At 44.5% G+C, this 15,975-nt stretch overlaps 1 long non-coding RNA gene across 1 annotated transcript; it reads left to right on the top strand.

Moving 5' to 3' along the window:
- The first annotated feature begins 597 nt into the window (after positions 1-597).
- LOC122131131 lies at positions 598-2,222 on the top strand. Its single transcript, XR_006152021.1, has 3 exons — positions 598-656; positions 1,669-1,736; positions 2,029-2,222. It is a non-coding gene; the product is annotated as an uncharacterized LOC122131131 (long non-coding RNA).
- Positions 2,223-15,975: the final 13,753 nt, after the last annotated feature.

The following is a 15,975-nucleotide window of genomic DNA, read 5'->3' on the forward strand; positions in this document are numbered from 1 at the left end:
TTTATTTTATTCTATTTTATTTTATTTTATTTTTGTGCAGTGTGGAGCGTAGACCCTTTTACATTTCACTACATTTGTTGTATGTGACGAATAAAAATACTTGAACTTGAACTTGAACTTGTCACTAAACCACGTACGACGAATACCCCAGGCGTAAAAAGCCATTTTTACTTAAAGGCAAACAGAACTGATGACACAAACCAATGCAACTTCCATCACCCCAACACACACACACACACACAAACACAAACCAATGCCACTTCCATCACCACAACACACAAGCTTGCACTGGGCTTTTTAAACTGCTGTTTTACAAGAGTACTACTACAGCCTATTCTTCCCTGTGTTTTCCCCGTGCATTTCACTTCACTTCATGCTGTACTGAAGCCATCTACACATTTCTGCACTTCTTTTTGTCAAATGGTAGTTCCCCATTTAAACGTGAGTAATGTATAACGGTGCATGGCATTTTGTAATCCCCTGAAAAAGACTTCCAACAGACTGTCCACTAGGGGGCAGGCTAAACTAATATGCCAGATGAAGCCAATTTTACTTTCACTTTTTGGTCACGAAAGCTAAACCACTCACCACAAACAGTACAGAACACGGTCGGGCTGTGCCTCGAATGGGAAAGGGCGAGGTTAACAACTGCAATGGTAAGGCTTGTTGAGATCCTAATTTGTTTTGTTTCTCATTACGAATTCGATGCATACATTCTGTTGTTTTAAATCAAGATTGTGACTTTGGTTTATGGACGGTGTCTAGTTCGGTTTGTTAGCACCTCATAAGCAGCCGCATAGAAGTTCAGTGACCACATGTACCACCTAAAGCAGTGCTAGCCCTACATGGGCTACGTCCTTCGCAACTAAAGCTTTCTTTAGTTTAATTTTGAGTTGGCTGTTGCCTTGAACAGCGCAGAACATTCTTTAGATCATTTATATTGATCATTTATGTTTATGCAAACTACGTCGGTAAAGTCAGAAAGATACTCACAGATTCGAAGTTCCATAAGCGATAAGCGAATATACAGTCTAATTTTCATTTTTAAAACCGGCTGTTCTCCAAGTTGAACACCGTTCAGAAGTTCAGAAGAACACCGAAAATATCTACTACAAAATATCCAATAACTTCACTCTTAGACAGTGCAGTATCACCAAACATACTTCACACATCAGTGATCTCCTGTTGATTATACTACAACACTTCGTTTGGGCAAAAAGCTAATGCACTGGGCGATTTATTTATTTAATTTTTTTAAGTGGGAAAAATGTTTAATAACTTCACTGGAGTACAGTGTAGTCACCAAAATAACCGGCGGTCTTCTGATGGTTCTGAAGTTGCTATATGTTCACGTCAACGATACACTGTGTAATACCCACCCACACTGGCGTTTAAACTGCCCTTACATTTACTCATTTATCACAGACATTTAAACTGCCCTTAGATTTACTCATTCAGCACATACTTTTATCCAAAGTGACGTCCAGCACAGTAGTGATCGGTTGGGTTACAGGAACTTTAGTTTAGCTAAAGGAACTCTAATTGAACTATAGAAACACGGTACCGTGGCTAACAGGCCCTTATTCCAGCTGCTTTGGGGAACCCATGAGCTTTAGGGGTCACATGATGTCAGGTCTGCACTGATGATGGCCTTTGTTTTGGGTGCAGAGTTGGCAGAAGAACACACCGCTGTGTGGGAGAGTCTCCAAGAAAGGAGAGACCATCTACTCATGCAGGTCAGGAGACAACATGGATGCAGGACTGTGCTCATGCACACACACAAACATGCACACACACACACACACACTCTATACTTATGTGCATGAGGTCTCATATTTGTCCCTTATTGCACTTCATGACTGATGACTTAATGCCCTACATTCACCTTAATGAGGAAATAGTACGTGTACGTGTGTGTGTGTGTGTGTGTGTGTGTGTGTGTGTGGTTCTATTAATTATATTGTTTGTGGTACTGCAGTTTCCTGCTGTTCAACATTTATTGTACCCAGTCATGATGTGTCTTCACAGGGACTGTGCTTTGGAACCCACCTCTGTGCTGTGTGAGGACTGTTTCCAGAACAGCACGCACAGAGGTCATGCCTACAAGGTGTGTTTCCAGCGGATGATGCCTCGTAGTTCTGCTCTTCTTTAGCGCATGTTCTGTTTGGATAAACTTGTATTTTTTACACCACCTATACAAACATGGAAGAACATCACAGTGTGGGGAGATTTACAGAATGTAAAACATGTAAGAACATCACAGTGTGGAGATTTTCAGAATGCCGCACCTCTGCCACCTGTTTACTGCACCAGAATGAATTCAATTTGACACTGCTTGCACTGCCGTCTCACAGCAAGAAGGTCCTGGGTTCGATTCCCGCATGGGGCGCTGTTGGTACTGGGGGGCAGGTTCTTCCCAGGCCTTCAGTGCTCAGGTGGGCTATCTCCCGGGCCTTTCTGTGTGGAGTTTGCATGTTCTCCCCGTGTTCACAAGGGGTTTCCTCCACTAAGAACCCCAAAAGAAAAACATGCAGAAGAACAAGACCAAGACGGAAGGATCACTTGACTTGGTCCCCGTGGCGCCTAAAGGCTGCCCACTGCTCCTGGGGTCCTGGACAGTCCGGGATGGGAAAAATGCAGGAAAAAAATTCACGGCGACCTCTGTGTGTGTGTGGCCACCTAAAATGCACGTGTGTCGTTTGTGCCACAAAAAACTGACTGAAATCAGCCTTGTTTTGTTTATTTACTAAATGTCTGTGCTTGCCCCCTGTCTGTCTCAGGCACTCGTGTCGGTAGGTGGCAGTGTGTGTGACTGTGGGGATGTGGGGGAGTGGAGAAACGCCCCCTACTGTTCCAAACACGCCCCTGACACCTCTGATCACACTGGCTGGGGGGAGCAGGAGGTGAGTTGGGCTTTATACGCTTGGTGGAGTGTCTGTAGCTGTGGGGATGTGGGGGGATGGAGTAGCGCCCCCTAGCTGCTGGGAGGAGCAGGAGGTGAGTTGGGCTTTTTGACGCTTGTTTTCGCTTGATTACTCCCCCCTCCTTCTGAGGGTGCAAGTCAAGTTCCACTCTGTTGCACAGCCTGTCTGATGTTTTGCTAGAACCACCTCTATTTTCAGGGCGAAAATATCAAATCAAATCAAACTTTATTTGTACGGCGCATTTCATACAAGGAAGTAACACAATGCGCCTCACAGTAGGAAAGAAAAGGGGGGGGGGTTACAAACATTTCTAAAAAACACACAGATTTTCTAGAGATAAATAAATAAAATAAAATAAACGTACTAACCGCACTGGCACCGTAAAGGACTACTCAGCACGGTCATCGTCAAACTAAGCTGCTGGGGGGGTTACAAACACTTGTAAAGAGACACAGATAAGTAAATAAATAAATGTTACATTAATGGTAAATAAATACATTTTACAAGTTACAAAACACTTATAAAAAGACACAGATTTTGCCAGAGATAAATGAACAGGAAATGACGTACTAACCGCACTGGCACCATAAAGGACTGCTCAGCACAGTTATCGTCAAACTAAGAGACAGCTGCTGGGGGGGGGGGGGGTACAAACACTTGAAAAGAGACAGAAATAAGTAAATAAATAAATGTTCCATAAATGTTAAATACATTTTACAGTGAGTGATAAGCGAGATCAAAGAGGTATGTCTTAAGTGCATGTTTAAAGGTTTCAACCGTTTCAGCCATTCTTAGGTATTCTGGCAGAGTGTTCCAAAGGTTGGGGGCATAGAAACTAAAAGCTGCTTCCCCATGTCTCTTTGTCCTGGCTTTTGGAACTGTTAGAAGTTCAGTGCCGGAGGACCTCAGGCTTAGCAAATACTTGGGCTTAGCTTTAAGCTATAGCCCCGAGTGATCAGACCTAACAATGCTCTTGATTGTGCATATGCTTGAAAGATTTAGACAAAGCACAGAAATTTAAACTTACATTTACTCATTCAGCACAGACATTTAAACTGTTCTTACATGTACCCATTCAGCACAGACATTTAAACGGTTCTTACATTTACAGAGTTGGCAGAAGAACACACCGCTGTGTGGGAGAGTCTCCAAAACAGGAGAGACCATCTACTCATGCAGGTCAGGAGGCAACATGGATGCAGGACTGTGCTCACGCACGCACGCACACACACGCACTGCTACGGCCACATGTGTTGTGTGCTTTGTTTATCACTTACCTTCCATTTTCTGTAGCTCTGCCCAGGTTGTGCTACGCCTGATTGCCATTTGAGATGCACCTGGGCAGGTGATCAAGCAGCAGATAAAGACTCCAGTTTCCTGCTGCAGGAGAGAGGCTTCTAGCTTGGGGACTGCTGGTCTTGCAACCTGGGATTTTGTTTTACAGCTATGTTTTGATATGGTTGTCATGTAGTTGTTTTATTAATAAATCTAATGGATTTGGTACTTTTAAAAGGTGTTTTTAGTAGTTGTTTTGGGTCAGTGGTGGAATGTTTGTTCGCCCCATAGGATCATTTGTTGTTGTTTGTTTAGTGCTTTTGACTGGTAGTTACCTCAGTGACCTGGAGTTTTTGAGAGCATCCTAATTAGGTAGCCGTCGGGCAGACAATAGAGTCTTGCTACTTTGTTATTTTGCCTTTTTTATGTGGCAGTAGGCTTTGTTTTAGGCCTGCTGCCTGCTTCCAAAGTTTAACATTTTAAAGAAGCCTGAAGACTAGCTAGGCTAGTTAGCCACCTCTTTAGGCAGGTTGGGGTGCCTCTCTACAGGTTGAGTCCGGTCATTTGCACTTTTCACAGCAATGTGTCTATTTTTCAGTGACTTTCTACTACTTATTCGGCCATTTTGACTTTTGAAGCTGTGATTTTGAAATCGTTTTGAGAGCAGTAACTTGTGGTGCGTGACCTTGAGTTGTGGATACTGCACTCCACATTTGTTGGGTCACTGTTTGGTTACAGCTTAGGTGTAAGTTGGCAACATTTGTGTGGAGTGATGACTACAGTGTGGCCCATTTGTGTGTTGTGGTTGTTGCAGTCGATGTTTGGTTGGGCCACTTGGGTGTTGCTGCTCTTACGTGTTTTAATTGCAGCTTATCATTTGGTGTTGTGCCCTTTTTGTTTATGGAAGGTGGTCGCTCCAGAGATCAGTGGATCTTGGATTGGAAGGCCACACCCACTACATAAGGTCACTTTGTGTGTTGCTGGTTTCTTGCATCCATCACAGTAACTTGTGTATGTGGTTGAAGACCACGTGGTGTCCATTTTGTGTTGTGGTGGTGGCAGTTCACTTTAAATGGGTCAGTGTGTTGTTGTTGGGATAGCAGCAACTTTGTAGGTGGTCTACTTGTCGTGACCCTTGTTGGTTTGTGGCTGTTGCACTCCACTTTGTGTTGGTCACCTATGGTGCTTTGTATGGTTGTGGGTAAATGCGGTAACTTTGTTAGGTTTTGTTTGTTCACCTCATGGTATTCGCCATTTTGTGTCTTGTGGGAGTGGGACCTACTTGTTGCTTGGCTGCTATTCTGGCATCCAGTAGCAGCAACTTCTTTGGCCCTTTTCCTTTTTGAATGAACTTAGACCTTGTTACACTGTGTTAAACTTTGTTTTTCATAACGGCAAGCTTTGTGGTTCCCTTCTGACTTAAATTAACACCTTTTTTGTAAGAAGCAGTCCCTATTTTTGTTTTAGAGTACAATGGTTAAACAGTGGTTCAGTCACAGTGAACTTGTTAGTGTTATTGTATGTGACTCACTGTTTATTCATTGTTTTAAGGGTGGGGCTGGTACAGCCACATTCTTTCTTTATCACTTTCCTTCTCTGTAGCTCCACCCATAATGTGCTACCCCTGATTGCCAGATGAGATGCACCTGGCCAGGTGATCAAGCAGCAGATAAAGACTCCAGTTTCCTGCTGCAGGAGAGAGGCTTCTAGCTTGGGCACTGTTGGTCTTGCTGCCTCTCAGCCTGGGATTTTGTTGTACAGCTATGATTTGATATGGTTTTCTTGTATTTGTTTTACATTAATAAATCCCATGGATTTGGTACTTTTAAAAAGGTGTTTTTAGTAGTTGTTTTGGGTCAGTGGTGGAGTGTTTGTTCGCCCCATAGGGCCACTAAAGTTGGGGCGTAACACATACACACTATACTTATACTCTACAGGTCCCATTTTGTCCCTGTGAGGGACCGACTGGTAGTGATGGCGAAATGAAGCTTCATGAACCTTTGAAGCTTTCCAGCCAAACGTGTTGAAAAAAGGTTCACTACTCGAAGCTTCGTTCGCTCTCTAGTGACACCTGCTCGTCAATAAAAATACGGTGTAGGAAAGTGTCACGACTGCCTGGCTCAAGGCAGCCCTGACATAAATTGGGTCGACCACACCGTAGTGATAGTTAAAAAGGGTTTATTTACAATAGGGAAAACGATCAGTATAATGTATTAAAAGGAAAGTGTCGTGCAATGTGTGTAGGGGTAAACAAACAATAATGTAAAACGCGACGAGGACGGAGGAAATATTGAGTGTGGAGTTCCGTAGCCGGACGTCTTCTCCCAGGCTCTCACCACTGGAACAGTCCGTACCCTACACCGGCAACTCCGCAGTCTGGAGCAGAGAGATAGACCGTCGATGGCAAAACCCCAGCCTCTTATAGGCCAGCCCATTAAGGGCACTCAGCACCCTGCAGGACAGATAGACAACAGCCGTAACACAAAAGGGGCGGAGCCCCTGGCCTTATTAGTAGGGCCGTAACAAAAGATTTTCTCGGGACAGTGAATTTGTTCAATTAGTTGTGGTGCGCAAGACCTACTAAAATAACATGCACACAAACGTATGGTGAAAAAAAACGTACCTCGATTAATACAAATTTCGTTGTATGAGAATACAATGACAATAAAGGCTTTATTTTTCTATTTCTTCTAATGATTGTTTGGCATACCGTTTAAGAATTATGTGGTGGCACAATGGTTAGCGACGTCGCCTCCTGTGCGGGTCAAGTGAGGTTTGATTCTTGGCAAAAGTACATTTTAATCCGATGCTTTGGATAAAAACGCCTGCTAATTATCTTTACTCTCTTCTGTATGCTTTTGGAACAGAGGGTAGTTAAAGTGCTTTTGGAATACTGGTCAGTGAAAGTGCAGGGCAGTGAAAAAGGGGCGAAGTGCTTTGTGCAACTTCCTCTTCCTAACTGGCTCCATAACTCTATCTCAAATAATCTACAGCAACAGCAAACAATCTAAAAACTACCACTAAATCTTCAACTATCGCTAAATCTCCAACTATCGCTACGTCTCCAACCACTGACAACAACCACGAATACGAGATGGAACTCGAAGCTTCCCGCCAGAAGTGAACCAACGAACCACTTGGTGAAGCACTTGATTCAAATGAGGCTTCGTACGTCACCAGTGACGTCATTTCGGCAAAACGATACAAGCCTCGATATGCGCTCCGTCTGGAAGTGCTTCACTTTCGCGACACACGCTCCGAAGCCCCGGTGTCATTTGTAACATCACTAGCTTTTAGCTTGGGCACTGTTGGTCTTGCTGCCTCTCAGCCTGGGACTTTGTTGTCTAGTTATGTTGTGGTTGTCTTGTTGTTGTATTTGTTTTACATTAATAAATCCCATGGATTTGGTACTTTTAAAAAGGTGTTTTTAGTAGTTGTTTTGGGTCAGTGGTGGAGTGTTTGTCCTACATACACTAAACCAAAATAACAAGGCACACAGAACAAGGCATACAAAACAAGGGAACAAAACAAAGCTAACAGTGTCCACACATCTAGACACGTACTGACTTCACCTAACACCGGTAAACAGGGAAATAGGTACACCTGTTTCTCCCCCAAAGTTCTGCAGCCGTGCTGTTGAATGCCTGTCTTGGCAAAGTCTCTCTCCCAGTCCTCTCATCAGGCACCCTTTACATACGCTGGCCACTTGGCTAAATTAGTCCAATCAAGTGTCCTTGGACTCCTCCATTGTTGTAGGGGGAGCCCGGACACAACCATTGTGGTGGGGGAGTCCACCCCACACCAGGGCCAAACTCCTCATGAGTCACAGTGAGAAGTGGAGGGAATTTCACCTTCTCACAGTCCCTAATTGCACTTCATGGGTCGCCTGATGACTTAATGCCCTACATTCACCTTTATGATGAAATTGTGCGTGTACGTGTGTGTGTGTGGTTCTATTAATTATATTGTGTGTTGTACTGAAGTATCCTGCTGTTCAACATTTATTGTACCCAGTCATGATGTGTCTTCACAGGGACTGTGCTTTGGAACCCACCTCTGTGCTGTGTGAGGACTGTTTCCAGAACAGCACGCACAGAGGTCATGCCTACAAGGTGTGTTTCCAGCGGATGATGCCTCGGAGTTCTGCTCTTCTTTAGCGCATGTTCTGTTTGGATAAACTTGTATTTTTTACACCACCTATACAAACATGGAAGATAATCACAGTGTGGGGAGATTTAGAGAATGCTGCACCACCTCTAAAAGCATGTAAGAGCATCACAGACCGTGGTTACATGGATTCGAATAACTGCCTTAGTCGGACTGAAATCGCATTATCCGTTTCATGTAAGCACCTTAGTCGGATCGTAGTCGGACCGCACATAGTCGGACTAACACCCCTGGATAACTCGATCCGATCCAGTTGATAGTTCGACTATTGCGGCATGTAACGGTGAATTGGATAAGGAACTGGACTTTGCGTCTTTGCGCATGCTTGAGATCCCGCCGCCATCCTCCCTCCCTCCCTGCCAGGTCGTGACCCGGAAGACGAAAGAGACGATAGGTTGTCTCAGCTGTTCATACTAATGACACGTTTATTTATGAATATCCTGCAGACTGTCTCACAAGCTTATTCTTGTTGACTATGAACAAACATAACAGAAGAGGTCCGAAGATATGAGTACCTTTACAACCCCTCCTTAAAAACGTATAAGGACGTTCAAATTACGATACTTATGTGGTGCCAGTGTTGACAAAAACGTTGACTGCGACTGTTTGGACAGAGCGCGCTAATTCACCGAACAAATACTTTCATATTAATTTCCCACCACTTGTTAGTCATGTCATCCATTCATATCGATGTGAATCAATCAATACTAATACATCTTTAACTGTGATGTGTTTTTGTTTCATTTCACAACGTATTTACTGTATAATCAACGATAGCAGGTGCCCGCTTGTAAACAGTCCACATTTTATTTGCTTAAAACACACAGCAGTACTGTCAAATCAGAAAGCAAATCAGCTGTTAAAGGGCTGTTACCTGACCAAATACCTTTCAAACTCGGTGATAGTATTCACAACTAATTTGTTCTTCATTCTATCAAATATGATGAAGTGTGGTCCGCGACGGCCACAAGTAAATTATTGCGACATTTCTACGACATTATTGCGACATGGAGCAGGGTTCCAGATGCTTTGCCTTGCGCATTGTCATATCTATAACTAGCCTACTGGTACGTACAAAAGGAGAGCCCGCGAAAATCATGTGTGCGCTAACAATTGTCTGGCGCCAGGTCTTGGGTAGGAGGCATGTTGTTCCGGGGATATTTAGTTAAATGGTCCGCGAATTTTTATTGGCTAAGTGGTCCTTGGTCTGAAAAAGTTTGAGAAACACTGCTTTATAGACAATAACGATCATACACTCCCATTGCACTCAAACAACCACACTCAAACGAGGAGATATTGTATCAATTAGCCTATTAAGTACTGTATTTATTGATTGCAAAGAGTTCAACGTTACAGCAACATAACTTTGCTCCGGTCGCTAAATCTGATATATCCGTGTGCATCATCGCTCTCCCTCTCTCTCTCTGCCACACCCACCCTGTAACCTACGTGTTTATACATTATAGAAGCAAGACCATTATATTGTAACAAATCACGGAAGCGTGGTATATTTGTTATGGCTTTTTATTAAACACAACACACTGTCACAATGGCACGGGATTTATGCCCACGAACAGACTGTGCTACCGTCACCCACCTGTATAAGCTCTGTCCCAACACAGAACAACGACATGTAATTAGAACGGTAAGGAACATATAGCCTAGGGAACGTCATGCATAACATAAAGTATAACAGTATGCGCCCGCTGCACGGCATTACGGGGCGACTATGCCGACACGTTATAATATTCTGGTTTAAAGTTAATGCTTGTGAAATCAGCTGTCACTCGACTATTACCTGACCAATACCTGTCAAACTCGGTCATAGAAAAATATCATGAATGCATATTTATTACGATGGGGAAACTATAAAATCGGAGTACGGACAACTAATGCCCAGCGTTGACGATGCAGATATAGAGCTGGAAACAGCTAAATGACCTACAGCCCAAATGCAGTGAGCTTTATCAAGCCCTGGAAAGTTCGGCACATTTGCCCGTTTCCACAGCGTCTGCTGAGCGGTCATTCAGTACAATGGGGCGTCTTAAGACATATCTTACGAAGTACGATGACTGACAAAAGACTGACTGGACTTGCTCTTATGAATATTCACACAGATTTGGAAATCGACAGCGAAGAAGTACTTAAACAATTTGATGCAACTGGCAGAAGGGCAATGCGTTTTGGCTGTAACCCATTATTTGCGCGCGTGTGTGTGTGTGAATGTGCATGCGTTTCTCTCGCCTTTTATCTTTCACCTTTGAATAATGTAACTTATAAACACATCGGCCTGGCAGAAACAAACAAACAAACAAACAAACAACCCAAGAGGCAACACGCATTTCTGGACCGATGAACAGACGCGATTCATGCTCAATCAACTGTTGTTGTTATTGGTAGTGGTGAAGAGGTCAAGCGGAAAGGGCTGTATCACCACTAGTTGTAATAAAAACAGCGCCACCTATCGTATCGGATATGACATGCTTTCGGCCAATGATTCGATTTATTCACTGCCATGTACATTGGGATAATAGCACCTACCCTCGAAAGAAAGCATAGTCCGACTAAGCAAAGATTCGAATTATACCATCATGTAAACACACTGACAGTGTGGGGAGATTTACAGAATGCTGCACGTCTGCCGCCTGTTTACTGCACAAGAATGACTTCAATTTCACATTTACCAAATGTCTGTGCTTGTCGTTTGTGCCACAAAAAACTGACTGAAGTCAGCCTTGTTTTGTTTATTTACCAAATGTCTGTGCTTGCCCCCTCTCTGTCTCAGACACTCGTGTCGGTAGGTGGCAGTGTGTGTGACTGTGGGGATGTGGGGGAGTGGAGAAACGCCCCCTACTGTTCCAAACACGCCCCTGACACCTCTGATCACACTGGCTGGGGGGAGCAGGAGGTGAGTTGGGCTTTTTACGCTTGGTGGAGTGTCTTCTGCCTCTGGCCACTGCCGTTCTCTCTTGCCTGTTTAGTAAATGGTTTAACTAATCAAATGAATGAGTCAATTAAACCTGCAAATAACACTATTTGACTGAACCTGAAATAAAATTAGCCAAGAGTATTTGGAGGTTCCGTGTTCATTTTGAGTGTTTGAAATTATGTGTACAGGTGTTCCCTTTCAGTCAACTGCCTGATGAAGTAAAACAATAACTAATGACAAACACTCTCATCTGCACAGGACCCTCTGCGTAGACACTCCAAAACACCACTTAAAGGAGGTAAGCTGTAGTAAGGTTGCGTGGCAGAAGGGTAGGGGAAACAACAAGTGGTAAATGTACACAGCATACATGTGGTAAGCTGAAGTAAACACATAATTTAAAATATATTAACTTCCTTTTACACCTGTAATAACATTTACACCATTATTATAAATATTATGAGAACCGTCATAATAATATCTATGGATTTTACTAAATGGTTCAAGGTGTTCAGGAGATACCTACCAGCCTTGTATGTGAATGTTTCCCCAGGCTGATTGAACCTACTGAAGTCACATATTTCTATCTTTCTCTCTCTCTCTCTCTCTCTCTCTTAGAGGAGAAGGTAAGGCGGGAGGAAGCAGAGCAGAAGCAGAAACTTCTAGTACAGCGTACCAACCTCCAGCAGCAAGCCATGTGGGACCTGGAGAGAAGCAATGAGGAGAACATCAGGCAGTTGGAGGTGAAGATGGAGGGGGAAAGAGTGAGAGCCCAGGCAGAGCTGGAGCGGGTTGTAACCGCTAAACTCAAGGTAGGTCTGAGGGAATGCTAATCATAGCTACATTGAAGGTAACGCATCCATGGATCCAACGCATCCAACAGATTTGGGGCAATGCTTTCAGCTAAACTCAAGGTAACTGAGCCAAATGAGCTCAGTTAATGATGACGTCTAAAACATTTATCCAAAGAACACATCTAAGAAAATACTTGTATGATTCCTATTGGAGGTGTGGGAGCACAGTACACTACTGAGCTACTGGGTTGTTGTACCCCAGGAATAACCTGGTTGACGCGCTTAGATCTTTTAGAGGTGATTACCGTCAGCGAGATAAAGTCCATACACGCATTGCGTTCGTTTAAACAGTTCTCCATTTATTGTCCATTAAAACGCAGAGCAACGACATGTTACTCAAACCTTCGCGGTATAGCGGTCAAAACCATTTGCCCTTCCGGGGTCAACACCTAACCACAACAGTAGGCTTCCTACCTATATGCCTAAAAACACCTGTGCAATGCACAGCAACACCCAGTGTACAAACAGGGACATTACACATTGCGTGACAACACATTTAGGCTGTAGCAACCCATTTGGCTGCTACATACCGGCCCCTAATTGTTAATGGCAGGCAGGCAGACATAACAATTCAATGAACAAAACAAACAAACATGTTGCAATAAACCCAAACATGATAGGACTTAATAATTCAAACCTCATGCACTAAACACAGCTTTGTTACTGGTCTTTCAATTACGTTAGATTTAGTTTGTAGTCTTACAGAACGTACATGGCCCTTTTTATCTGGAAAGACCTCAAGAATTTTGCCCAATGGCCAGGAACCTCGAGGGGCTGAAGAGTCCATCACCACTACAATGTCACCCCTGCTCAAACTTCTTTTCTTCTGGTTCCATTTTTGCCTCTCTTGGAGTAAGGGCAAGTACTCTCGCACCCATCGCTTCCAGAAAAGATCTGAGATGTACTGAATCTGTCTCCATCGTCTTTTCATGTATTGGTCATGAGGCCTGAAAACTCCAGGTGGCAAGGCTGGTTTTCCCTTTAGAAGTAGAAGATGATTAGGAGTGAGCGGCTCCAAGTCGTTCGGATCATTGGAGAGCTGGGTAATTGGGCGATCATTGAGAATGGCCTCCACTTCACAAAGCACTGTATGCAGCCCATCGTCATCTAGTGTTTGCTGGCGCAGAACAGAGCTGAGGACCCTTCTCACTAGCCGGATCATCCGCTCCCAAACACCACCATGATGAGAGCCTGCTGGTGGATTGAAGCTCCAATGAATTCTGACCTGAGAAAGGGCTCCTTGAATCTGGTCGTGGTTTAAAGCAGCAACAGCCTCCCTCAGTTCTCTTTCTGCCCCAATGAAGTTGGTGCCATTGTCAGACCTCAGTTGTACCACTTGGCCTCTCCTGCTGATGAAACGGCGCATGGCATTAATGCAAGCATCTGTTTCTAAAGACACCGCTACCTCCAAGTGGACAGCCCTGCTTGCCATACAGGTAAATATGACTCCGTAGCGCTTACAGGTTGATCTTCCCCTCTTCACTTCGACGGGACCGAAGTAATCCACTCCTGTATTGGTGAAGGGTGGTAGGTCAGGGAGGACTCTCACCTTTGGAAGGTCAGCCATCTTCTGTTCTATAGCTCTTCCATTATAGCGCCTACAGAACCCGCACTCACTGATGACCTTCCGTACAGCCGAGTTGGCATTGGTAATCCAAAACTTCTTCCTTACAGCAGATAGTGTATGACTGCGTCCACTATGACCCAGATTTTGATGAACATGCTTGAGAATGAGTGAAGAGACATTCTGATCTTTTGAAAGGATGAGTGGATGTTTAACCTCTTCAGGCATTGCTCCCTTACTCAATCTCCCTCCAACTCTTAAGAGCCCATCATTCAGGACTGGATCAAGCCTGTATATGGAACTCTGGCGACTCACTGTTGCTTTGCACGAGGTAAGGGCCGCAATCTCCTCACTGAATCTCAGTTGTTGGCAGTAGCGAATGATTGCCATTTCTGCTTCTGATAACTCGTCTACTGTAAGAATGCAACTGGCCGAGGTAACTTTGGCTTTTGGAGTTGTGACTTGCGTTGCACTGGGGTGACCTGTGGTCTTCAGATTGTCTGCCTTTACAGCCTCCAACTGCCTTTTGAGGCGACTTTGTTTCAGCAATATAGCTTTTAATCTGAGGAACCAAGCAACCGTTGTTTTAAGGCGCCTCCAATCAGAGAAGTAGCCAATCAGCTGTCTAGCAGGACTGGGGTTATTATCCACCTTAATGGCATTTATGGTCACCTGCCGTCTAACCTCTGGATCATTGGCGTCCACTAACGTGTCTAGTGCTAAGTTGGGCCAATTCTTCTCACCTTTCCAAAGAAATGCAGGCCCTTCCAGCCACCTGTCGTTCTTCAGTAGATCAGCAACTTTCAACCCTCTTGATGCCTCATCTGCTGGATTGTCTTTGGTGCGAACATGCCGCCACTGCAATGGCTCAGATGCTTCTCTTATGGTTGAGATTCGATTTGCCACGAATGTCTGAAAACGCCGGTCTTCATTGTGTATATACTTCAACACTGCAGTGCTGTCCGTCCAAAAGATTGAACCATCAAGCTGGAGTTTAAGCTCTGCCCTTAACATCAAGTCCACTCTGACGGCAAGGACCGCTGCAGTCAACTCCAACCGGGGGATGGTAACAGCCTTCAGTGGAGTCACTCGAGCCTTGCCAAGAAGAAAGGCAACCTGAATGTCACCGCATTTGTTTAACATGCGAATATATGTTGCAGTTCCATACCCGCCTTCACTGGCGTCTGCAAAATGGTGTAGCTGAGCATGTTCGATCATACCAAACCCTTCGGGCTTGATACACCTGGTCACACTGAATACTGCCAGCAGGTCCAAGTCTTTCAGCCACTCTTTCCACTGATGTAGGATGTCATGTGGTAGGTCGTCATCCCAACCGTATTTCCTCCTACAGAGTTCCTGCTGCATCATTTTAGCCTGTAGAGTGACTGGTGCCAGGAAACCCAGGGGATCATACACTGAGCTGGTAAGTGACAACATACCACGTCTTGTAAGGGGCTGTGGTTTCATCTCCATTTTAAATTTGAAGAAGTCTGTCTCTACACACCACTGCAACCCTAAAGCTCTTTCCACTGGTAACTGGTCACAGTCCAGGTCCAGCGCTTTTATATCTTGAGCCCTCTGATCAGCTGCAATGGCCTGCAAAACACTGCGACTGTTGCTAATCCATTTTTCCAGGAGAAAACCCCCTTTTGCACATAAAGCAGTGAGCTCTTCAATCATATGGATGGCCTTTTGTGCTGTAGCTGAACTTTTTAAGCAATCATCCACAAAGAAGTTGTATTTAACAGCTTGTAGCACTTCGGCTGAACACTGGGATTGGTTGTCATCTGCAGTTTTTCTTAGGGCGTAAGACGCGCAACTGGGAGAGGAAACGGCGCCAAAGAGATGTACGGTCATTCGATACTCCAGGAGGTCTTTAGTGGTATCCCCATTTGGCCACCAGAGAAAGCGAAGGAAATCCTGATCTTCCTTAGCAACTCTGACCTGGTGAAACATGGCTTGAATGTCTCCCATGAATGCCACAGGCTCCTCTCTGAAGCGAGTAAGCACTCCTAACAATGAACTGGTGAGATTGGGACCCTGCAGGAGCTGACCATTCAGACACACTCCTTGGAAGGGGGCCCCACAGTCGAACACTACCCGAAGGCCACCCTTTCTTGGATGGTGGACCCCATGATGTGGGATGTACCACACCTTCCCACTCTCACCAGACAATTGTTGCCATGGTACTTGCTCAGCATAGTTCTTTCTGAAGAGCTTGTTCATGTATTCGGCATATTCTGTGTGGAAGCCTTTGTTGTTCAG

Source organism: Clupea harengus, unplaced genomic scaffold, assembly GCF_900700415.2.
Source record: "Clupea harengus unplaced genomic scaffold, Ch_v2.0.2, whole genome shotgun sequence".
NCBI classification, from domain to species: domain Eukaryota; kingdom Metazoa; phylum Chordata; class Actinopteri; order Clupeiformes; family Clupeidae; genus Clupea; species Clupea harengus.